The sequence below is a fragment of the Nycticebus coucang genome, chromosome 18 (genome assembly GCF_027406575.1).
Source record: "Nycticebus coucang isolate mNycCou1 chromosome 18, mNycCou1.pri, whole genome shotgun sequence".
NCBI lineage: Eukaryota > Metazoa > Chordata > Mammalia > Primates > Lorisidae > Nycticebus > Nycticebus coucang.
In genome coordinates this window covers 69,403,411-69,430,006 of record NC_069797.1, presented here as the reverse complement: position 1 = coordinate 69,430,006, position 26,596 = coordinate 69,403,411, and the positions used below count along the sequence as shown (strand labels likewise).

Below are 26,596 nucleotides of genomic sequence, written 5' to 3'. Positions count from 1 at the left end.
TTGACCACTAGACCTTCTTTTTGTCTATCTGATGTGGCTAATTATCATTTTCAACGAATTGGGTAAAAAAATAATTCAGTCATTATTTTCTAACTTGTATCTTTTTCTACATTATGTAAAGTACTTTGCTTGATTTCTTCTTAAAGAAAACACTGGCTGTTTTTATAATCATGTAAAACAACATAAACTATAGAAAATACAAATTGCATAAGAATACATTTCCAAAAACAATATCTAAAATAATTGTAGCTATCCACAAATTAATCACAACCTAGTTCTAAACTACTTGTTTACCTAGAATATTGCTTGATATACAGTTAATGCTTAATATTATTTCTTTAAACAGTGAATGAATGAGTGACTCCCTTAGCACTAAAGAGGTCTGCAATTACAACCTTTACTTTAAGAGTAATGTTAGTATTAAGACGAGGTGATGGCCTGGGGTAGCTCACACCTGTCATCTCAGACCCTCAGATGTTGAAGCAGGAGGATTGCTTATACTCAAAAGTTTGATACCAGCCAAAGCAAGAGTGAGAACTTATCTCTACGAAAAAGTAGGAAAAAACAAATTATCCAGACATTGTGGTGCAAATCTATAGTCCCAACTACTTGGGAGGTTGAGGCAGAAAGATTGCGTGAGCCCAGGAGTTTAAAGTTGCTATGAGCTAGGATGATGCCACCACAGGCCCTTTAGCATGGAGCAATAGAATAAGATGTCTCTAAAAAAAAAAAAAAGAGAGAGAGAAAATGAAACATAAGACATAAATAACTTTACTTAATCTAAGAAATTCATATATTAATGATAGATATAGATTTTACATAGCTTTGGTAGTGCTTTTGAAAAGGCACCTAAATTTTACTCAAGAGAATAATTTTAAATGCATAGAATATGCTAGATCCGGGTTTCTCGGCCTTGATATTTTACAGCAGATAATTCTCTGTCATGGAAAGATTCTCTATACTTATAGAACATTTAGCTGTATCCCTGAATTCTTCCCACCAGATGCCAGGATGAACCCAAACCCCACCTGTGACATCCAAAAATGCACCAACTATCCCTTGGTGAGCAAAATCACCCCAAGTTGAGAATCACTGTCCTAGACTCAAAGAACAAAGTAGATGTTATTGCAATGTATAATTGTACAGAATATGGATTCACAAAAACATAATTTTTTCATAAAATACAATAAGATTCTTTTTTCATAAAACACAATTGTGTAATCTTTAAGGAGAGAGTACATGTGTAAAATGCGTACAAAAGGACGTGATGTTTGTAACATTGAATTTTATAGGAGTCTGTGGCAAAGCTTCTGAAAAGATATATTCATAACTAGAAAAACAGAAAGCTGGACTTCAAGGGAAAACGGGTAGGGAGAAAGCACATTTTTGTGTGAGCGTACTGCAAACATTGGCTTTTCAGAGTATCATGGTAAAACTAGTGTACAGTTTTCTGTTTCAGTTGAAAGGCAGCACAGTGGTTAAGAGTTGAGATAGGGCAGCATTCTGTCTATTAGATTACCACGGTCAGCTGCTTCATTTAAGCACTCTATGCCTCAATCTCCTAATCTGCAAGAGACAGATAATAAAACTATCAATGTCATATAGGTCTTACCAGAAGTAAATGGATTAATACCTGTGACGTACTTAAAACAGTAGTAGGCAGAAATGAATGCCATCTGAGTGCCTTTCAAAGAAGTCCAGCTCGGATAGTACAAAGAGAGGTGCGTGTAGGTTGGTAGGTGAGAGTAAAGTTTTTTTTCTGAGCAGTGAAAAGACAGAAAATCAAAGGTACTGAAAGAACTTATCACAGTTGTAGGAATGGGAATAGAAGTGATAGGGAAGATTTAAGGTGTGCAGACGAAATATATTTATTTTAGAGAGAAACTGTACTATTCTGATAATTCATATGACAATCAAACTAATTTAGTAATTTGAAATGGAGGAGAAAAAAAAAACAACGGTGCCTGTGGTTCAGTGAGTAGGGCGCTGGCCCCATATGCCGAGGGTGGCGGGTTCAAACCCAGCCCCGGCCAAACTGCAACAAAAAAATAGCTGGGCGTTGTGGCGGGCGCCTGTAGTCCAGCTGCTTGGGAGGCTGAGAATCGCGTAAGCCCAAGAGTTAGAGGTTGCTGTGAGCCGTGTGAAGTCATGGCACTCTACCTGAGGGCGGTACAGTGAGACTCTGTCTCTACAAAAAAAAACCCAAAAAACAAAAAAAACAATGTTTATATGATGCCACACACACACTAAGTAATGGACAAAATTTTAAATTTAACCTGATTTTCCATACCCAATGACAAATGTTAGTTGTTTTGTACCGGCTCAGCCCCTGCTGAACCTCGCCTCTGGATAGACCCAAACAAACCTCACAGGTGCCACTTCTGCTGGCCTGAAGGCTTCCTGTTATTCTAACTGTCTAGCTACCATAGGATACAGAGGAAGTGTCTGAAGTTCTCACTACTAAACAGACTTTCCTTCTCAAGGTCTCTCCCACTACTCATGATTCTAAAGTTATTTGCATCTCTCTGACGTATTTGCCTTTCCTCGGCTGACCTGGGCTAACGTGGAATAGATCATCCTAATAGACTTCAACATCTGCAGATGTTGAACATAACTAACATAACTAAATCAGAGTGACTTGGCTGGCATCCAGTTTCTCCCTAATCAATGATACTTATTTAATTTTAAGACTGAAAAATGAGGCTGAATAAGAGTTTCTAATTGGGTCACTTCTTTCAGAATTTGAATGAATGATTTTTCCCTCTGGTTCGTTATATCTTTTCCTGAACACACACACACAGAAACACACCACCAAGCAAAGTTCCTCTGAAATGACAGCAACAGGACTGAGTCAGGTAAAGTCAGCAGAAAATTCAACTTACAATATTTGCACCATTACAAGGTCATTAACACAGCAAGAATGGCTATGAACCCCACCAAGTTCCTCTTATTTGGCCTGAGCACTTTCACATTCTCCTCCTTCCTGTTCAGTTCCTATTTTACGATGACTCAACATTACCAAAGAGGGAGTCCTTCCTTAAAGACAGATAAAAATGTGTCTCCCTGTGTCTTTCACAAGACTTTCCTGTCCGCATGCTGTGCCCTGGAACTCTGCAAAACAAGTCCTAGGCTACCTCTAGCAGCCAGTTCTTCAGGTAAATAAAGATAAGAAACTTGTAACTGCCTCTTATTTTCCAACTCAATCTTCACTTCTTCCATTGAAAAATCTCCAAAGACTCTGATTACTTCCAATAGCCACAGTAATTTTTGCATCTGTTATTTTTCATAGTGAAAAAGGGTGGGAGTAAATGCAAAAGTCATGGGTTACCAAGACAGGTGACAATCAAGACCCATGGGACATTATTCAACTTGGTCATAAGCAATGGTGTGCTGGAAAATTTTAACAACTGCCTTTCTGGGGGAAACAAAAGGACTGACTTGTACAGCTTCCAATTTCTGTGGCGTAAATATTCTATTCAGGGCTGATTTCAAGTTACTGATGTAGGGCTTCCTAACATACAGTTGGTAAAAGGCACACAACTGGTTCCTGTGAGCTGGTAGGATTCAGCGCAACATGAAATACAAGTCACATCTAAGGATTTTCTCAATGCCCTAATTGTTCTGTGAATATCTCTTTTAAAATGTAATGTATTTTAATTCATAATTATTGAGATGTTGTTTGACCAAACTTGAACCAATCAAAGGTTCAATTCCACTTAAAATTCAACTTCAAAGCTACTAAGAGTGGGCAAAATATACAAAGTCACATACAAAGCCTCCAGCTTCTAATTGGGATAGTAAAAAAATTGGTCTTTGATGTCAGTGCTAGAAACAAAATTGGGCAAAGTCCACACATCTCATACATTCTCATGATATGTATTATATATACCTCTAAGCAGTTATTATCCACCATGAAGCCATAATTAAAGTTTTCTTTAAATTTTTAATGGACAGGAAAAGAAAGTGAATTTAAACTGCTTTCTTGTGAAGAGTGACACTGCAAAAATGATCTATCATGTTAATTCAATAAGCATGTAAGTCTTTAATCAAGAATTAAGGAAGCTCTACCAATGTCCAACTTAAAACTCTCATGGCTTTGAATTTCTGAAAAGCTGCGAATGTGTTTGTTTTTGTTCTCCAGTGAATCGATTCTGTGATAGTTACCTGTTGAGTCGTATTTGCTCCCCAGTGCATTTTACACCCTGACTCTATTTATGCTGAATGAAACTGGTTGACACAAACTGCGTTAGCAGTGAATAGGAGTCAGCAGAAAAGGGAAACGTGCTTATTTGGCTGATCCTGGGATGTTAAGAGGGTAAGAAATATGAGACAGAGCTGAAGTGTGAACAGCATCTGGGCAGAGCGTGTCAAAGAATCGAATAGTTCTTGGGGAGCATTAAAGAGTTTTGATCAGGAGACTAACACAATTCAATTAGCATAAAAATAAAGTTTGTAAGATTAATATTTAAGATTCTGGCTCTGCTGGTGAGAATAGACTGGCCAGACAAGATATACAGAGGCCAGTATAATCTAAGGCGGTAAAGCAAAGGGAATGGACTCGAGAGCTATTTGGAAGTCAGAATTCACAAAAATCAGAAATCTAGTAGAGAGCAAAAGGAGAAATGAAAGAGATGAACTCCCGGTGTGGAGGGGCAGGAAAGGGTCAAGGATGATCCAAAAAAACTGAGCACAGGTGCCATCAAGTCTACAGGTGGGGAAACAGAAAGTTTGTGATAGTATGTTGCTGTGAAATAGGAAGGGGTCGTAGGTAAAGGAGATAGAAATAAAAATGTGAAGAGAATGAAAAATGTTTGAAACTATTGTAGGAAAGTTGAATATTATGCTACAAGGTATACGAGGCTACCTTGACAGCTTGTTTTTAGTAACATCTCCCAGAGAATCTTTTAGAATACGTGTAATTTGGAAAAGCATTCTTAGTGTTCCCCATAGGTCCCCCTTCGTTTCTCACTGTGACCTGCTAATTTCTACTGAAACCCATCTGATAAACACTTTCTAATTTAAGAATTTTAATAAGGTGACTTAGTCCATTCTTGGTTTCCAGTTGGACCGGTAAATAACCTTTGTGATAAAAGAACACAAAATATTCTAAAAATACTTGCTGGAGACTTCCCAGAACAAATCTCTGAAATCAGCCAGGAGCATACGGGCAGTGCAATGGCCGTGTCCTTTATGTGGAACGCCCTAATTAGTCAAGGACATGACCCCCTCCAGTGAGGTCATGTCTTGTTTGGGATTGAATGGCTAACTTTGTATCTGTGATCACGTTAACAAAAATGCACATAAAATGTCCGAGAATTTTTCCCTTGTTTTATTCAGAAATTAAACTTCCCCACCTCAGGTCTACAAAATGAGCATTTCACCATGTCCAAAGGTTACTTTGATTATAATAGGGTTTAAAAGAGAAGAGAGAACATTGAATATGTCAGAGCATGTCACCACTTTGGTTGGTTACCTCATATATTTTCCTGTGTTTCTAGGGTACCATATTTTTAAGGTATACTGATTTATACTCTTACAAACTAAAATTTGTATCTGAAACCCTTGACCAAGTTCCTAGCTATAAACTTCTCTACAAGTAGAAGCTATTGAGAATGCTGAGGTGAAATTGCCTAAAACCGAATCATGTTAGTTCTGAGAGAGCCTGATTTCTATTACAGTAGAAGGCTGTTATCACCTGAATTATGAAGACCATGCCTTCAAACTCTGTGTCACTTAATGCATCAATTTTTTTTTAGTATTGCTTATCCAATGGCTTATAAAATTTGAAAACTTATTAACAGCAATTTCCAAATCTTGGCTCTAAATGCTGTGTTTTCACAACAAATATACAAAAGATTATTCATTTGGAAACATAAACACATATTTGATGTAATAATAACAATAGCTATTACTTATTGAGTAAGTATTAGATATGAGCATTCTGGCAACTGTTTTATAGAAATTATCTCTTTTAATTCTTAAGCAATCTTGTAAGATAGGTGCTAATGTCACTAAAGCATTGTTTAAATAAGTAAATTGAGGTTTAAATATGTTAATATACTCTACCGAACTCACCTGATGAATAAAAGTTACTGGGAGAATTCAGATTGAAACTCTCTAGTATCCAAGATCACACACTTCTCAGTCAATAAAAGCAAAATACGTAGACCTTTTTTAAAGGAATAGAGTGAATGTAAACTATTCATAGCTCCTTCTCCTTTTACCTCTGAGTACTTTTATAAAGACACAACTACTCAAACCAGACTATGTGCACACACTCACAGTAGTGAAACTTTTGCTGAGATTAACTGGAAGAAGGATTATGTAATAGAAATGCCAAATTATCAAAGATCCTAGTTAGGTCAAAGACAATTTCTGTAAAACAGTTACCAAAGTGCTAAGTTACCAAGCTTGAATGAGTTACACCAATTTTTCTGGCTTTCAAAATTAGTGGCTCCACATTTGATATCCAGAGGCTCTAAATGATTTTTGGGGATGGCCAACCTTGCCATTTAAATGAGCTCATAATAATGACTATGGAATTAAACAAAAACCACCCAGATCAGAACAAGCAGAGGATGTTTACTCAGGGCTTGCTATAGCAAGGGTGTCGGGGATGATCACTTTTATTTAACAGAAACTCAAAGGCAGGCAGTGGGAAAGATTTATAGTGGAACAAAGAGACACCTTCAGGGGTGCCCAGGTCACAAGCTGTTGGCCTTGAGAAACTGGAGGCAGGTTAAGTAGAAGCAGGGTATCCTACGTGGTTGGCTTGGGAAGCATGTTTTCTTTGGTTACTTCTGAGTTGGAAGTGAGAACAAACAGTTAAGGAAGCTGGCAGTGACTGACCAAGTTTTGACTACATAGGGGCTGTTGCTACAGAAGTTATTATTGGGTTTACTGGAGTGGTTGCTACAGAGATCATGGGGAGAGTTGTGTCCCATGCAGACTGGCCATTATTCACTTGTATATTCAGCCTCTCAAAATGAACACAAAATGCCAGTAAACGCAATGTGAGGTAACAAATCTACACAAATATGCTTCCTGAACCTATTGCCTCCACACCCATACTTGTAAGTTGAATTATTTATGAATAAAGTAAAGAAAAATAAATTATTTAAAAGCTTCCCTGATAAGATAAGTCAAATTAAAAATATATACATATAAAATCTCCTTTTTGTTTTTCAGGACCCCTCCCTATTTTAGAAGGCTGATTATCTACTACCAAATACAGTAAAGCTGGATTGATTTAATTGTAGCTCTTTCTACTTCTTAAAGAAAACTATAGCAACCAATACTCACCGGTGATGATTTTCTGTGGACCATTTTATGGCCTTACAACCTAGGATCTGGAGAAACCAGTTCCTGCCATTTCTCAGGACTGGTTACCTACAGGCAAGGGAAATCCCTCGTATTCCTGAAAACAGGGATGGCCTACTTTGCATGAACTTTCCAGTATGACTCTATGTAACAGTCCAGAACTGTTTTACACCTGTGAGGGACAGTGGCATCATAAATTTCAGCCTTGTGAAACCTACCCTTTCAAGTCTGTGCCAATCACAAAAGACCAAGTCAGTGTAATTTTCCATTTCCCCCTGCTTTTCATTTCATTAACTAATACGAGGTTGGACAATTAAGTTTGCAAGTCTCATCCTAGGAAAAAGTACTACAGGCCTCATCGCTGAATATCCCTATAGTCACCTTCAAAGTATTCCCCTTGGGAAGCTACATATGGATGTCAGCACCTAGTCCACACTTCAAAGCAATTTTGGGACTGTTTTCCTGAAATTTCCATCAAAGCTATAGTCATAGGAGGTATGACAATAAATCTGTGATGTCATCCTAGAAAAAATGCTATAAAACTCATTGCTGACTATGGTCACCCTTGAAGTACATCCCTTGTCTGTCTGGTGACCATAGTGATATTCAGCAATGAGGTAGAGTGCTTTGGAGTGAGTGCTTGAGCTTAATTGTCAGACCTGGGATAAGGGATGGATGATAATTGAGATATTTGGCAGGCTCATCCTTTTAATCTGGATGGTATCTGGATATACAACATACACTTTTACCAAATGTTAGTAGTTCAAGTTCCGTCCTTTCTGACATCTACAATCCCATCACTGACTAATCAACTTCTTTTCAGCATGTAGCTATTTTCTCTCATAAAATGATTCATTTGAGATTCCCGCCTTTCCAATCTGCCCCACCCTACTCTACTGCTTGAAAATGCTACTACTGCTGCCATGAAATTAAGGCCCAACCAATAGTCTTGGCCAAAATAGTTGAGTCAGTTATTCCATGCAGACAGCTCTTGAAGGTTACTTTTATTTTCACTTTGATTTTTTCCAAAGCCTTAAGTAAATGCAAATGTTACCATTGTTATTTCTCTTTAGGCTAGGAAGTCTGGAAAATAGAGAGGAGGCTTCAGAACACAAGGCTGCCTGGGGCTCAAGAGAAATTCTGGAAAAAGATCTGAGTCATGTGCTGTTGTGTCAGTTCTTAAATCCCAAGGTTCACCATCTTTATAGGGTAACTGTTTAAGAGACTGCTTTATATCTTTCACCTTTCCCCAATCTCATTATTTGCCCCATTTCTTGAAAAAATGTTCTCTTTCTTTTTATGAAACGCATTCTCCCACTTTATTTATTATCCGTACTAAGATTGCCTGCTTCTTGATCTAATCAAATTCACATTGTTAGGGCAAATTACAAATGAGCAGTCAGCCATGCCTCTTCCAAAGGGTGAAGAATACAAATAGTAAGTAGAAAAATAAGTGTTTCCATACAGTATTACTTTACCATCCCATAATGGCCAAAATAAACTAAAAAATACTAGATGGAATTATTAGTAGGAAAATAAAAGCAAAGTCATCTTTAATTGCACTGTGTCTCTCTACTCTTTTCTAATGAAAGCATGGGGTCTCTTATTTCTTTGGCATCACCATCTATTGAGTTGAGTCATGTCCCTTCCAAAAAATTTTTGAAGTTGGAATTTGTAGTACCTCTAGATGTGACCTTACCTGGTAAAAGGATCTTTGCAGATGTAATAAAGTTAAGATGACATTATTAAGAGTGGGTCCCAATTCAACATGACTGGTGTCCTTATAGGAGAAGGGAAATGTAGAAAGACACAGAGAGAAGTCCACGTGAAGAAGGAAACAGAGATGGGAGTTATGCTGCTATGAGCCAGCGAAGGCCTGTGGCTTGCAGAATGTAAAAGTGGCAACATTCTCCCCTAGAAGCCTATGAGAGAATATGTTTCTTTTGTTTCAGACCACCCAGTGTGTGGCTCCCTGTTGCAGCAGCTATAGGCACCTTACGTGGCCTAGCATCCATCCATACATTTGAAGGTTATTTTATAACTTTTAGATTTTCTTCTATCTGTTCCTTCCTCTTGAAAGAATCTTTCACCAAGTTTAAATATTTGAAAATTTTTGATAGATGTAATAGTTAATTTTGTGTGTCAGGTTGACTGGGCTAAGGGTTGCCCAGATAGCAAGTGAAACATTACTTCTGGGTGTATCTGTGAGGGTATTTCTGGAGAAAAAAAATGCATTTAAATTAATAGACTGAGTAAAACAGATTGTGCTCACCAATGTTAGGGCTAATCCATTGAGGGAAAGGTGGAGAAAGAGCAAACTCATTTTGTTTTTCCACAAATGGGACATCCATCTTCTCTTGCACCCAGACAATGGAAGTCCATGTTCTTGGGCCTTTGCACTAAAAGTTATACCATTGGCTTTCCTGGTTCTTAGGTCTTCCTAATTAGACTGAATTATACTTCCAACTTTCCTGATTCCCCAGCTGCAGGTAGCATATTGTGGCACTTCTCAGCCTCCATAAATGCATGAGCAAATTCAAAATCAATCTATTTTTGTTTTATATAGTTATCTATCTCTGTTTCTCTAGAGAATCTTGACTAATACAATCGTCTCGTAAATATTTCTGTTATTTCCGATAATAAAACCAGCTGCCTGATTATATAACTCAAGCATTGAGTTTGTTTTCAGAAATGCCATTCTAGATATCTTGCATACTGTTAGGTTGCAACATATCCCATTATCATGAGATAATATGATAATGGGATGTTATCACATCAAAAGTGTTGTTCATTCACTTTATATGATATCAACAGATCCCTGGATGTATATTTTCTTGAAGGAGTGGTTTACTCCATAAGTCTAAATATACAGGCTAAAAAGTAACAAGCAAACATTTGAAAGATGGTATTCCAGTTATTTCAATCCTTTATAGAAACTAAGACTCATAAAATAAGAGAGAGAAAAGAGAGATTGCTATGCGTTTTTAGATAGATATTTTAGGATGCTGTTATTTATAATGCAGAACAAATTTTAGACTTTTTGGTATTGTGGGACCCTCATTTTTCTGGCCTATGAATGAAGCTCAGCTTAAATGATGCAAGTACCACCCATCCCATCAATCCTGAATTATAACTCTCACCCAGGCTGTCATAGTACTTGATATGCTAACAGTCGCTTCTATAGACTGATGTACCCTAAACTCTCAAATGAAATGTAAACACGACATGGGAGGATAAGTGGGCAAGAAGTGACTCCTGATGGAGGATATCATGATGATGGGAGGGCATGGGCTCAAATCAAGTACAGCATCCCTTCAAAGTCTAATAAAACCTAGCCTGGGTAAAAGCAGGAAACTGAAGGTCTCCCTGGGGCAAAAGCAGGGAACCGCATCTTGCAATCAGTAAAATAGATCAAATAGATGCATTAAAAGGAGGTGTGTGTGTGTGTGTGTGTGTGTGTGTGAGAGAGAGAGAGAGAGAGAGAGAGAGAGAGTCATGCTTATTGTTGGCAAAAATGCAGTGTGTTTAGAAGAAGGGGGATCCCAAATAAATGTGACATTATTTCAATTAGTTTGCAGAAAAATCCTATGGAGAAGAAAATCTTCTTATATATAATTCCCAATTTTTTATTCTCTGCCACCCCCTCCAAAACAAATGCTATTCAACAGGCCTCCCCTTGACTATTCCATTCAAGGAGGTAATAAGTTGTTAGCAAATTTATGATTTTTGAGACATGAGCCTAGTCCACAGGAAGTTTGTGAGCTGTTTAGAGGACAAGACGGAACAAAGAGGAAATTATCACTGAAATTGCATTTTTACTTTTTCCCCCCCACCCCCATTTAACAGTAAAAGGAGTGGGAAATGGTGACAGATGATGCTCACAGGAGTAGGAGAGGAAGTAGGCAGATGACTGAGTTCTGAGAAGGACGTACGTCCATGGGGTTAGTTCCTCTGGGAGGGTCTTATGGGGAAGGCGAATGTGACCAGCCCTTTGAGAGATCTGCTTAGATGGTCAGAGTCAAGCGGGGAAAAAGTCTTATATTCTTCAGATGAGATGAGAAAAAACAAAGTATTTTTATAAGGTAGGAAAGCCAGAGTCCTGTAAGAGAAGGAGGAGAGAAAAGTCAAAATATCAAATTGAGCCCAAATGGGCAAAGCATCTACCTTCCAGACTAAGGGTTTTTAATTTTATTAGCATGCATTTCTTAAAGAAGATTTCTGAGCAATGTTTCTGTTACATTTCTGGCCATTGAGCTAAAAAAAATTGGATGACACTTTCTCCTCTCAGGTGATCTAACAGGTTCAGCAAAGTTACACAGAAGTCAATACGTCACAGTCATCCAGGGTAGATAATCATAAGAGAACAAGGGAGATGGATAACCCAAAACGACAGCTGAACACACAACGTACACCAAGGAATCCACCACTCGCTGCCTACGTAGGTGTATGGGCCTGACCTAAGTTCATGATTTAAGCTAGGAAAGAAAAGTACCTGGGAAAATAAAGTCCCAGTGTTTCCATTGACCTTGATCACCCAAATAATATGTGCCGTGTTATCCAGCCAAAGTGTAACAAAGATGATCTGTTTCCCACTAGCTAAAGATTTGAGAGATGGCAGTGTTTTTAGGTCACTTTTTCTCCTTATCTTAGAGTTTTCAAGCCCATAGAATTTTTTTTTAAGGTAAAAACAAAACAACACACACACACACACAAAACCCCAGAACAATTACCCCCATTCAATTATAAAATCACTGCCATCAGCCTTTTTCGATCACTGACCCTTTGGACAGAAGCAAGAAACAGCAGGTTCTGCCCAGATCCGAGTTGCCCTATTTCAGCAGCACAAACGCTTTGGCAGGAAGGTAAGTAAGTGATTAAATCTGAGGTGGAGCCTAACAAAATAAAGGCTTGCGCAAATGATTTAACAGTGTTCTTGAGTGGCCGTGAGGCAGCCGAGGCTGGGCAGAAGTGGACACCTCAGTTCCCCTGTCAAATTCTACTTGTTTAAAGCTCCAGCGTATGATTTAGGGCTAGACCCAGGTTGCTGGCAGCAGTTACGGGCAGAGTTATAAAGTGTTAGCAGAATCATATTCTGTCTTTATCTTGAGTGTGGTGTAACTAGAGAAAATAAACACGGTTAGTCAGAGCTGTGTGTTCTCTGTAAATACGGCAGTAACCAGCTTTTAATCTTTTTATCCACATATAGCTGCGATAAACAGAGATGTGGCAACGTTTTAAAAAAAAATGTTATACTTGGTTGTAAGTCTAGTTTATAGCTAAACATTTTCCATCCTTCTTAGTCAATTAACCTTATTTAATAGTGTGCCCTTGGGTTGCAGACTGCCCGCAGCTACCGAAACTGTGGAGTCTTACACTTTAGCAACTTAGTAATAATTATGCCCTTTCTCGCTATCTTCCCCAAATCAGAAATCACCCACTTTTAGAAACTGTTGACACTAAAATATAAATAAAAAACAACAAAAAGGTTTGGTGGCATTTCTTTTTCAACTTTAAGAATCTGAGCATGCTGAGAGTTGACTAAAAACAGATACAATGCTTCTCTCTTTCCTGGTAATTAAAACCCATGAGCAAATTGTACAATATTCTTTTCTTTTTTTTTTTTTTTTACAGTTTTTTGTCCGGCCCTGGGTTTGAACCCACCACCTTCGACATATGGGGCTGGTGCCCTATTCCTTTGAGCCACAGGCACCGCCCGCTAATTGTACAATATTCTTAATTCAATCTATGACCCAAAATGTAGGTAGCCGACCCATGTGGCTTAGGTCCTCCTTATAGCCTTCTCTCCCCCATGAAAGAGTCATGTAAATAGGGTTATAATGGCCCTCAGCACACCACAGCGCGCCTGGCCCACAGCAGGTATGTAACAACTATGTCCTGAACCAAAACTTTTTGTAAGTCCAGGAAGAGGACAGAAGAGGGGATTGGAAACAGAAATTGGCTTGATTTTCTTTTTTATACCTCTTTATTCCACAGAGCAACATAAAGCAGCTGGTTACAAAATAAAAAGAGGAGACAAAAAGAGAAAGAGAGAGAAAACTTTCGTATGTTTTAGTGGAAGCAAAACTGAAAAAAATTTTTCACGGAATTTTTAAAATGAATGTATAGACTTTATAAAACTGAGGCCTGTTAAAATTATGGAGCCATATTGGATATAAAAATTTAAGTGATTCAAGTTATGGGTCTTGAATTGGTCATTGGGCAAAGGCATGATGATTCAACAACCAGAATGACATATATAAACATCAAATAAAATAAATGATAGAGGCAAAGAAAAAAGTCATGCCCCTTTCCTGATTTTTTTTTCTTAAAGTTCCTAAAAAGAAAAAAAGTCACTTGGCTTAATTTGAATTATTTTTGATCGCAGCCAGTAATCATTTTGAATATAGGCAAAGCAAACCTGCAAATTACCCCAAAGTTAGAATTAGATGTCTCTTTCAGGCTTAGGAACAGTGCTGTTACCTGAGAAAAGTGATCACTCCTCTTCCATGGAGGACAAAATTTAATGAATGATTTGGAATTAACCTTTGCACTAAACTCTAATCCCCTGGGAATGCTGCCATGTTTAAAGTGCCTGCTGAGTGTTAGAAGCTTCCTATTCCCATCCCAGCCCCTCTGAAGGCTCTGTATATTGCTATCATCAACCACTTTAAAGAGAGAACCTAAGTTCTATAGTGGAAAAATGCCTTGTCCTAGACCACTGGATTTCCAGACTTTCGTGGGTATCCTAACCGCTTGGAGGGGTTGTGAGAAACATGCCCAGAGTGGCCAATTCCCTGGGTCCCAGGGCGAGCCTGAGAATCTGCATTTCCCAGGTGGCGCTGACCCTGGTAACCCAGGACCCCTTTGAGAACCACCAGCTTAAATCGCACAACTGTAACTGGCAGAGATGAGAGCAAAACCAAGGTCTATCTGAATCTAAAATGCATGCTTTTTGTCACTCTTAACTTTAAGATTGCTCTACTGCAGAGATAGAAGAGGGAAAAAAATCACTGTAGTAGTCGAATGCTAAATGAAAGAGGAACAGATGGCTGAGTTGAAACCTTGGAGTGTGAATCTCCCTATGTGTCAAACACTAGCACCTCTGCTCAGTTGACCTGACCCTTAGTATTGCTATCACTGGAATAAGAACTCTCCTCCTACTTCCTCCCATTATTCTCAAGGAGTTATTTTGAAGATAAAACTTGACAATCAATTTAAAAGAATTGTCCAAGCTCCGCAGTGTTACCACGAATGGTACGTGTTATGTACGTTAGGAATCAAAGCAGAAGCAAGGTAATGGTGAACAAACAAGAAAAGTCAAAACACGCTGGAGAATGAGCTGATCTCGAGCTGAGACTACGTAAAAGGAAACACCAAACACAGCAAAGAAGTTTATGAGGATCTTCAGAAGTTTAGTCATCTTTAAGATGAATGCGCTAATAGTTTTTCGGGTAGGAAAACTGCCAATTTTTTCCCCAGTGGTATTTTTTTCAACTTAAAAAGTAAACATTTTATTTCTTTCTTCAAGAGGCATTCTTTTGGTAAATGATTAATAAAAAATCATTTTCATGTAATTATTTCTTGAATGGTAAAAAATTAACGTTAATAGCTTTCTTTCTTAGGGAATGTTCTTTTATTCACGGAACTCTGAAAATATTTTACTTATAAAAATACAATTTTCTTATGTTAATTGCTAGATTTTGTCTGATGCTACTTCTGAAAATATAAATATGACTTCATTGGTAGCAAACTTTCTGAACCAATTAAATACAGAATTTGCTATGCAAGAAATGGAAAAGAATATTTTAGCAGGTGTGACCTTTGGAACATCACATGACCCTCTGTGCCTATGTTCCCTGATCTATAAAAATAAAGTTTGTCATGAGGACTGAATGATTTATATTTTTAAATCACTTAGAATGTTACAAAGCCCTGTGTTTGTTAAATTAAAATAAAAAAATAAACTGAAAATATAATTTCTCCTGTAAAATGATACACGATCCTTTGGTGGTCAAATATTTCATAAGTTTTTCAATGTAGTCACATTTTGCTCATGAGCGATCCAGATGTATCTTCATTTTGCGACTTTGGTGACAGAACATGTAAGATGTGGAAACAAACCCTTCAATTGGAAAGATGAAGTCACTTATCAAATTATCTTCATGATACTGAGGAAATAAGAGGCCTTTGAAATACACAAAATCTGCCCAACCCAACAGTGCTGTGGGAAGAGACGCTGAGGCAGAGATAAGGTGAAAAAAGTTGATCACACATAATCTAATAAAAAAATAGAAGAAAAATATCTATAAATGGCGCTGATAAGAAAATAGTTTTCACAGTACAGGTTCTGCCATAACATTTTCCTGTCTTCCTATTAGTATTAATATTTTTATTAATGGTCAAGAAATTTTGCCACTATTTCTTAATGTATATTTGTTATTTTCCTCAACTTGAAAGAGGAATAAACCATATGAAATCAGGACAAACAGAGTCTATGGAAAAGTAATTGGTAGATTAGAAAAATCTGGGTTAGCCTAGGGACATGGTTGCTATCCATTCAGCACCACCACTATACCAAACGAATGAGATATAGACGGAGAATCTTACAGAACCCAAGCTCATCAAAATAGCAAGAACGAATTGATTTCCCAGTGTTTTGCTTTTAAAAATAGAGGTACTCTAACATCAGGTCCCCAAAATGAGACTCTGAAAAGCCATTAAAATGTTAACATTCCTAAAGCTTATTCATGTGCATTAATCTCCCTTTATGTTTGCAAATAAAGCAAAGCTGTTCTATGACAGCACACATTAGGGCAAATTAAGACTCTCTCCCACCCTCTGTGTGCTATTTGATGGTAGCAACTATGTCTCAATTGTTTGTTTTTGTTTTGTACACTGCATGATGTGTACTCACATAAAAGAATGTGGTAAGGCTTACTACATACCTAGGCTCTCCAGTATAGACCGTTGGTCCTAGGCTACAAACATGTACAGCATGTTATTGTTCTGAATAATGCCAAGAACTGTAACACAAGGATTAGTATTTGTATACCTAAACATAGAAAAGGTACAGTCAAAATATGGTATGATAATCTCATGGGACCACGATGATACTTACTTATCAGCACCATCAATAGATATTTTTCTTCTATTTCTTTATTAGATTATGTTTGATCAACTTTTTTCACCTTATCTCTGCCGATCATATATTCAGTCTGTTTTTGACCAAAATGTCATTATAACTGTGCGTGTCTGTGTGTCTGTGTATTCTCCTAGTAATTCTCCTTCTCTAGTCAAACCCTGACTAGTCAGCCTATTAATGGTGTGTTGAGGGACTATATAAGTGAATAAGGGAAATGTCTTCATTGTACAGATGAGGAAACTGCCGATGAAAGAGAATTATTTACATTCAAATAACAATAAATGTACTACATATAATGATAGAAAGACTGAAATTTTGTGCCTTTGAGTCTAGTGTTCTTTCAATTGACCCACAATAAGTCTATCTTTAAGTCTATCTTTCTCATCTCCCTGTATATAGGGGAGCTGTATCTTTGTAGGTAAGTTGCTAATTCTATCTTAAACACACCATCCATGTATGAAAATAAGTTCTGTCCAGGGGCTCCATAAAAAGTGTCACCAAGGCGATCTAAATGTGGTTTAGGATAATATAGCACAGGGAATAAACAGCCCCAGAAAGAAGGGAAAAAAGCCCTAATAAGCAATTATCACGTTCTTAGTGTTAGAGATGGTTCTATTTCTTGCAAAAACTCACCCTTCATCTGAGTCAAAGGGTCTTCTGCAAGTAAAAGAACATCATTAATTAGCTTCTTCTAGCTCATCTCAGTCCTCATTGCCTGTTAAGTTTTCTTCCTTTCCCAGAATCAGTCCCAAGTAATAGGAAATATTTCTATCTTAGAACGATAGTCTCAAGTGACTGGAAGGCACAAGACTGGGTCTTAACAGCCTCTCATGTAAGCGACTACCTAGGTCAGATCCACTTTGTATTCCATCTTTCCATCTTTTTTTTTCACCACTCTGCTTGTATCCTCACACCAAGAACCTTACACTCTGAACTCTGAATTCATGTTTTCCCAAACCTGTTGTAGCCTTCAGAATCAGGTGGATAACTCTTCTTCCTTGAAGCTGGGCTTTGGATTTCCCAATGGCAAGGAACTTATGAATTAATCTGTACATGCCTGGTGTTCAGTAAAATGTGTCACTGTACATCTACTGAGAAAGAAGATGCCATTTGTTCAATTTATGAAACCAAAGTGTAAAAGGCAACAACATTCTGTCTACTGTGTCATCTGAATGCCACCACTGTGATATTTAATATAACCCGGTCCATAATACTGTACTAACAGCAATCATCATGGTTGTTCTGATTTCTATGTTACTGGATTCCTGTGAGTGTAAATCCCAGCTTATTTAGCTTCTGCCTTGTTTTGTTTAGATCTGCTTATTTGTGGTTTGATTTATTCAGTTTTGCTTCTCTGAATGTTTATTTAGCTTTTAAAATTTTGAGATACTAAGAGGTACAAATGTTTTGTTACAGGGATACCTTTTGTAAGGTTTAAGTCAGGGCTTTTATAGTGTGCCTATCACCAGAATAGTGTCCATTGTACCCAAAAGGTAAGTTTTCACCCCTCCCCTGTCCTCTTTTCCTGGTTTCCAATGACCTTTATATCTTTCTAGACCTGTGTGTGCCCACTAATTAGCTCCCAACGATTAAGGAGTGTATGTGGCATTTGTTTTTCCATTTCTGAGATAATTCACTTAGATTATGGTTTTCAGTTCCATTCAATTACTGCCATAGATATTATTTCATTCCTTTTTATGTCTAAGTAGTATTCCAGGTTGTGTGTGTGCGTGAATTTCCCATGTATTAATGGGCACTTGGGTTGATTCCACATCTTTCCGATTATGAATTATGCTGCAATAAACATTCAAGTGCAAGAGTCTTTTTGATAAAATGACTTCTTTTCCCTTGGATAGATACACAGCAGTAGGATTGTTGTATCAAGTGGTAACTCTACTTCTATTTCCTTGAGGTATCTCCATACTGTTTCCAATAGAGGTTGTACAGTGTCACAAACAGTGTACTCTTCAATACATTGGCCTAGCAAAGAATTTATGACTAAGACCTGAAAAGCAAATACAACAGCATGATAAATAAATGGGACTTGATTAAATTTAAAAAGCTCCTGTGCACGTGCGTGCGTGCACACACATACACACACACACAAAGGAAATAATCAACAGTAAATAGACAAGCTACAGAATGGGAGGAAATATTCTCAAGCCATATATCAGAGAAAAGGCTAACACCCAGAATCTACAAAGAACTCAAACAACTCAGCAAGAAAAAAAAACAAACAGTTCCATTAAAAAAGTAGAGAAAAAGCATGAACAGGAGTTTTTCGAAAGAAGCTATATAAATGGCCAAAAAACACGTGAAGAAATACTCAACATCACCAATCATCAGGTAAAGGCAAAATAAAACCATAGTGTGATATCACTTTACCCCCTTGTCAGAATAGCCATCTGCATGTCAAAAAACAGTAGATAATGGAGTGGATGCTGAGAAAAAGGAATGTTTTGTTAGCTTTTAAACTCCAAGAGCAAATGGTGTAATCTTATCCTCAACTCTATATTGTTATCTAACACAGTTAAATAAAATTTTAGTCATGAGGAAATGAGACTGCCTCTATTCCCATATAGGCTAAATTTAAATATGTGCAACTCAGAAGTCCGAGATAATTTATTCAAATTAGCCACACCACTTCCAACTTGGGTGCAAGATCTAACCACCCACAAGCTGGCTCATTTCTGACCCCTACGAAAGGCTTCTTGATGTGACAATCTTGGTATATAGTTCATAGTTTCTGACATCTCGGCACTTTCCAAAGTTATAGCTGCATCTCCAGGAAGGATTTTGCCTTCTCAGTAAACTCAATAATAAATTACAGGAGCACTAGAAGGCCAATTAATAACCTGATTAGTTCATCAGGGGCCACAAAGTGTATCTTGCAGGTGCTAATTGGTGAGAGCCAACCAGGTCTTGTTTGGCATCCCTAAAATGCTCTCTTCCATACATGGGATTGTTCAGAGATCTACTGAGCAATTTTTGTGGTCTAGCCATTAAGCCAGGTGCCTTGTTTTGCGAGCTTACTTTGGATGATTTTCCCAAAGTAGAGACAGAATGTCCTGAATTACCCATTGTTTGGATCAGTCTCACACGAGATGAGAAGAGCATACAGTTGTGAAAAGACGGGCCAAGTTTGTGGGTGAGTAGATATGTTTCTGGGGCAGGGCCAACTAACTAATCAAGTAGTAACCAAACCCAAGAATTTCGCCTCACAAAATTCCTTTCACTAGTGCTTCTCAAAATTTTCCATTAAAAAGAATCTCACAAAGCACAAGAGAACTCAGTACATTACCCTTTTCCCTACCCCAGATCTTGGGGGAATCTGAGGATATAACATGGGCTGTGCCCAAGCTCAAAATATTCCACGGTCTTATAATTTTTCTCTTTAAAATATATTTTAGTCTCAAATTTTGTTAGTTACATATTCATGCATGTATTACAAACCTAATTTGGGGTTTTCTTGAGACAGAGTCTTACTCTGTTGCCTTCGTTGAGTGCCATGGCATCACAGTTCACAGCAACTTCAAACTGTTGGGCTTAAGAGATCCTTTTGCCTCAGCCTCCTAAGTAGCTGGGACTACAGGTGCCTGTCAAAATGCTCAGCTAAATTTTTTCTATTTAATTTTAGTAGAGACAGTCTTGCTTTTTCTCAGGCTGGTCTCAAGTCTGAACTCAAGTAATGCACCTGCCTCAGCCTCCCAGTGTGCTAGGACTATAGGCATGAGCCACCATGCTCGGCCAACAAACATAATTATTTAAACTGGTTATCAGTTAAATTACTTAATTTTCTTTATTTCTCATCCAAATCACTATGGCAAATTAATGTTTCTAAAAGGTATACCATGTTGATCCTGTGGCTTCTTTATTCAAAGGCATAAATTAAACACACAAAGAATAAATTACATGATCATATTAGAAAAAGTATATGATATCTAAAATATAAAATATATGATACTTATAGATGGTGAGTTTAATGGAAGAAGAGGCAATACCCTTAGAAGGCTGAAGGCTGAACTGTGAGCATCTTTAAAACAACTTGTTCTTAATTTCTATTAAAAGAAATCATTTTCTCTTTGAGCAAGTTGCATTATTAGAAAGTCATGGCACTGATAATGCCATGTTAAACTTATGGATGCTTCTATATGCAAATGGTGTTTGAGGGCAAGTCTATTTCATGGAACTTAAAATTTATATAATTACTAAAACGTGATTCTTAATTTCTTTTATGAAATGGAAGCTTGAGACTTAATGTCTAATGACTGTACAGTATAATCTAAAATACAATCAGGTGAAAAGGGCTATGGTATTAGGATGGCTAATTTTATGTGGCAACTTCACTAGGCTATAGTGTCCCATCATTTGATCGAACACCAGTCTAATATGGCTATGAAGATATATGTTAGATGTGATGAACATTTACAATCTAATAGACTTTGAGTAAAGCAAATCACCTATCATAATGCAGATGAGCCTCTTCCAATCAGTTGGAGGCCTCAAGAGCAAAAACCAAAGTTTCCTTTCAGGGAAGGAGCTGTGCTTCAAGGCTATGACAGAGAAATTCTGCCTGAGTTTTTGGTATGCTGCTCTGCTCTGCAGATTTAAACTCAATACTGCAACATCAACTCCTTTTTTTTTTTTTTCTTGTTTGTTGAGGGAGTCTCCCTTTGTTTCCCAGACTAGAGTGTCATGGCCTGAGCATAGCTCACAGCAACCTACAACTCCTGGGCTCAAGTGATCCTCCTGCCCCAAGCTCTCAAGTCTCTGGGACTACAGGTGCATACCCTCACACCCGGCTAATTTTTTTTTCTATTTTTATTAGAGATGGGAGTCTTGCTCTTGCTCTGACAGGTCTCGAACTCCTAAGCTCAAGTGATCCTTGCTCCTCGGCTTCCCAAGAATGCTAAGATTTCAGCGTGAGGCACTGCACCTGCCCAATACTGCAACACCAACACTTACTAGAATTTCTGGCCTTTCTAAAAGATTTCAACTTGCCATATCTCATAATCATTTCAGCCAGTTCCTTAAAATCTCCCTCTCTCTTTCCTCCCCCTCACTGCTCTGTTTCCTTCTGTATCCTGTTTCTTATGTTTCTCTAGAGATCCCAGACTAATAAACTACAGGGGGAGAAAAGATAATTGTAAGAGAACCCTCACAGAGTAAGCTCTGGCAATAAAAAATCTGTAATAGAATAAAAACATTTCAGAGTTCAGAAGTTTTTATGTCCACAAACACACCGAGGACACCAACATGCCACAAACTTAGCCATTATCCCCTTCCTGGAAAAAAGTTCATTTATTTGGTGTGCTAATCATACTTTATGTTATCATGATATTGGATCAGGCATTGCTCTTAATTATTTACAGGTCTACCTTTTTCTGTCAAATGAGGGAGGGAGACAAGAACCAGGTTTTTGCTATGTTTGTCCTCAGCTTGTCTAAGTACGATGGTGCCCAACAAATGATTATTGATTACATGGACACATGGTTCTGCTTTAGAATAGAATATAATGCAAAATTAAAGTTTGTCAAAATGGAATATATTTTTTTCACATCTGCTAGAACATACTTTTTTCTTCAAAAAAAGAAAGATAACTGAACATTTGTTTTTCAGTTGAAAGAGCAAATCTCATGAAATGTACTCTACAGCCATGTAACCATTTAAAGTCATGAAGTCATACTCATATAAGTAAAATAAAATTAAGCATCGAGGTGATATGTCTGGAACAGGTTAAGTTAAAAAATTGCTTTGTTTATGTGAAGTTGTTAGGTAAATCTAATTTGGGGATTTTTTTTTAACTGAGATAATTGACTTTTCTTAATTTTCCTTTACACCTGTGGACAGTTTCGGATCTAATTTTGGGAAGGGGTGAATGTGGGTTTCATCATAAGTAATCTCCCCCCAACACTCAGACTTTGGGAATATTTTAGTCATTTAATAAATATTTGCTGAGAGGATCAATTCATGTATAGTGAAAAATATCTCTTGCTAAGTATGGGACCAGCAAAATCAGGGAACTGACCAGATAACCCATTTTCTCAATTTCAACGTGTTATATGATGGTCACTTGAAATTATGGTTGTTAAAAAAAAAAAAAAAAGATCCAAATTCTAGAGTGTTTCCTTTTTTTTTGGTTTATTTATTTATTTATTTATTATTGTTAAATCATAGCTGTGTACATTAGTGCAATCGCCTGTACCCATTCTAAGATGCACCATAGATGTGGCCCCACCCATAAACCTCCCTCCACCAAAACCGTACCCCTCCCTTCCCCTTCCTTGGCCCTTTCCCCATAGTCTTGTGCTATAGCTGGGTTATAGTCTTCGTGTGAAAGCTATAATTTAGCTTCATAGTAGGGCTGAGAGTGTTTCTTTTTTCACAAACAGAATGTAAGTATTTCCCTCCTAAAACATTAAATTATTTCCTCTCCATGTTTAAAAAATGGTGATGGTGGGAAAAAGAAGTGACATTTCCCCCATTCTGGAAGAAATTCCTCATTATCAACATGACACAATTGTGTATGCTCAGAAAGAATAGTGCCCGTGGGCACCTCAGTGTAAGGAATCAGAGTGGGTCCTTGTAGCTTACATCGCTGGTCACAGAGAATGACCTGAAGGAGATAAGTCTTTATTGCCATGGTTTATTACCTGCCAGCAATGACAGGTACCCAAGTAGTTTACTAAAACCAATATGTAGGGAGAAAAAGTCACTGGTTTATAGGGAGAGGATGTGGGTGGTCCACCTGCATTCCCAGCCACACCCATGCACAAAGATCAAAAGAAGAGACCTTCCTGGAGCTCTTCTTATTTGCCCTTTATATCAAGCCCAATATCTCTCAGTATCACAGTACCGTGTTGCAGCAAATGGAGCTCAGACAAGGCTGACTCTGAGTCTGAGATTCAGAGATGTTTACAACATACAATTTTTCCAAGATTACACAGAAAGTAGAAGAATCTAAGTTTCAACTATAAAATGAATAGCTCTTTTACAAGGATGAGGTGAAGGTCCAATGAATGTATCATTTAGACATCCAGAACATGGTAAGCACTTACTAGTTTTATCTCCCTACCTAGAAATATTTGTGGTCCAAGGGATGCCTGAAATAATGAAAATTTCCATTTGCTTTTCCTAAAATCAGATTTGAGCTCATTTTTCCTACAACTGGAAATTAACATAAAATACATGAGTATAAATTTCATATGAGATAAAAGCTGAACAGTTTGTTCAAGTGGCAGGTTTTACACATGTAACAAAGAAAATACGTGGACCTTTTTGGCACCAAATATTGCTGCCAATAGTCTTCATGTTTTGATCATTTTTCCCCAAACTATACTTTTGCCAGTTCCTAATTTTCAACTAATTTATATCTAAATGTTAACTTGTACTCACCCTGACTTACAGAATGGTGTAAACGTGTTTTTCAATGTCCTTGAAAACTCTTGTTCTCTCTCAAGTCAAAATTCTTACTTAGAAAAGCACATTAACATACGGTATTGAGTGTCCCTCCCTCTTCCAGTCTCAAATATCATGCCTTGTTTCGTATGAGACTAATGTCTTGGATTTATCTCAATTCTCATATTCTAAAAATAAACTTAAGCTGGATTACATCTATCAGTTACTCAAGTCCTCTCTCTCTCATCCTCTCTCCTGACTTACATTGAACTCTGGACCCTGTTCACTTTTAAATTTCTTTTTGGCTTAATTTCAGGAATTCCTTAAATGTGTTCTACAAAAGTGGTTTAAAGTACTTCGTGTTATTTTATTAGTTAAAATCTGATACTCTGACTCTCTAGAGTGTCTGATCTATATTTCCCACAGTAAAGGGATAAGGTATGTTAATACATCCTTTTCTTCTTAAGGTTCTGGCTTTTGCCTAGCTATAGAGGTAACATTCCTCAAAAATTCATCAGTCCTATTTTCCTAAAGACCTTTCAGCCCATAAACTGTAAAAGAGTCTAATGAACATAATCAAAATTCATCTGGCTTATGGAAAAGTTCTTATTTACCACTTAAATCTACCAACAAGGAAAACAATTCGGTTTTCTGTGTTAGAGAATTCATGGCATCCAGAGAGCAAAACCTTACAAGTCTGCTTGTAACTGAGCACCCATACACTTCTTTTCTGAATACATACTCAAGAATAAAATTTCTAAGATTTTAATAAACAAGACAAGATTATAATAAGCAAGGCTTTAGAGGAATTAAGGTGAACACAGGAGAAGAAAACTCTTCACTTCTAATTTAGGTTAAAATAAGTTTAGAAAAATGGATGTTTTGTTTCCTTTCATATCATTCATTTAACTGTAAGAAAAAGTTAAACTATTTGTCTTTAGATTTTCTAGGCGTTGTATAAAATGTATATTTTTTAAAGCTTGCTGTTATGCTTTCATAAATACATAACAAATGTAATAATCTGGTTTTAAAAAAAACTTACAGAACACTCTCTATGATTAAATCACCTTTAGATAACTAGATATAATAGCAGGTCGGGCTGTTAAATAGACTCTGTAAACCCTAATGGAGACTGCTTTTGACCAAAGCTTCAAAAGAAGTTAAGAAAAATGACACACAATTTGACTCCTACTTAAAGCACTTGGATAGGGAATTAAATTATCTTAATTGCATTTAATTCAATATTGATATTTACATGGCTGGACACAAAGCATTGCTGCCCCCCCCCCAAAAAAAGTGGCTAGTCAGAGCAAAATATAGGCTGAAAGTCTTTGAATAACAGTGAAAACAAAGCAATGCTTACCTTTATCCACTCTCCCCATAGAGAATCTCTGAGCTGGGTGCTCTCAGCTGGGTAGTGGTAAGAATGTTCTTTAGTTAATAATAAGGGAAAGAACAGGTCCAGATACCAAGAATCTGGGTTAACCATTGACACTGTTTGTTCCTACAGTTCCACCCTGGGAATCTACATAGGTAGCCCCTGGCATCTTATAAAGCAAGGCACAGCCAGTCAGCTGAGACAGTGATTACTTCATCACCTCTGTAGCTCTGGGGAGGTACATGTGAAGGTCACTCAAGTATAACTTGACTAAGTTTTCACCTGGTCAGGGATAGAGAGGTAGATTTCCTGGGCTGGAACATGCTCACCAATGCCAGTAAGTGACTCAAATATTTACAAACAGGGTTGTTAAGTGCTCACCTATGGAAATTTTCATACCAGTGTTTAGACTTTGTCTGAACTTTTCAGCAGAACTCTTTGCCTACCTCTTAGCAGGTGAGAGTTGGGATTGCACACCCGTGAAAACTGCAGGCAACTGAGCACCCATACACTTCTTTATTCCATATACCCTTAATGGTTATTTATCCTGTGCAGCACAGCTAAAAAAAAAAAAAAAAAAAACCGGCACATGCAATCCCGGCCCTTGCAAAGTGGAAGACAGAGATTTGTCACCAGGAGAGAGAAAGAGACTTCCCTTCCCTACCCCTGGAATCAGAGCTCACGAGTGAAATGGTAAATAAAACACAGGCTGTGTCCAGGTCTCAGATGTATAGTCATAGTCAGACTTTTTCTGCCCAGCAATAGGTCCTAGTGGGGTTAATAAAATCATAAAATGTTGATGTGTCACGTTGTCAAGCTGGCTCATCCGAAGGCAGGGAATTGAGTGATAAGGGAAGAGGTGGATTTAAAAATGCTAGCAACCCAAGAGAGGTCCAGAAAATGTGAAAGGCAGCCATGAGGAACTAAAGAAATAGCAAGGCTGAGCACTTTGGAACATGCAGGAGTGCTGTCCAGGAGAGCTCAGTAGGAGTTACTTAAAATTATGCTGGGAAGGAACGAGCACCTCCCTTTGCTCCACAGAGCTCTGGTAGCCCAGGGATCCCGGAGAGACCATGTCGGGCGTGCTTGGCCCTCCACATTTAAGGAGCCTTTTCTAGGTTCTAATGATAGTTGCTATTTTAGAGTGGTTTGGTTTTTATTTCCATTTTTAAATGCGTGAACACTTGAGGAAGTAAGATTGGATTTCAGTGTTGACACTGTCACTTACTAGCTGTGTGACATTTGTTAACCTTTCTTCATCCCAGTTTCTTCATCTGTAAAATAAGCATGACAACCACATCAACAGTGATAACACCTACCATCAGTAGAGAATTAGAGGTTGAAGCCACTGGGTATCC

General features: G+C 37.6%; 1 protein-coding gene across 2 annotated transcripts in view; it reads right to left on the bottom strand.

Annotated features, from left to right (window-relative positions):
• Positions 1-25,360, bottom strand: part of KCNJ16 (potassium inwardly rectifying channel subfamily J member 16) — a 54,985-nt gene extending 29,625 nt beyond the window's left edge. The window contains exon 1 of one of the 2 annotated variants that reach the window (XM_053570520.1): positions 25,224-25,360. The gene's annotated coding sequence lies outside the window, so the exon portion shown is untranslated. Of the gene's footprint in view, positions 1-17,095; positions 17,116-25,223 lie in introns of those variants that run through there. The other variant, XM_053570523.1, reaches the window with a different exon arrangement.
• Positions 25,361-26,596: the final 1,236 nt, after the last annotated feature.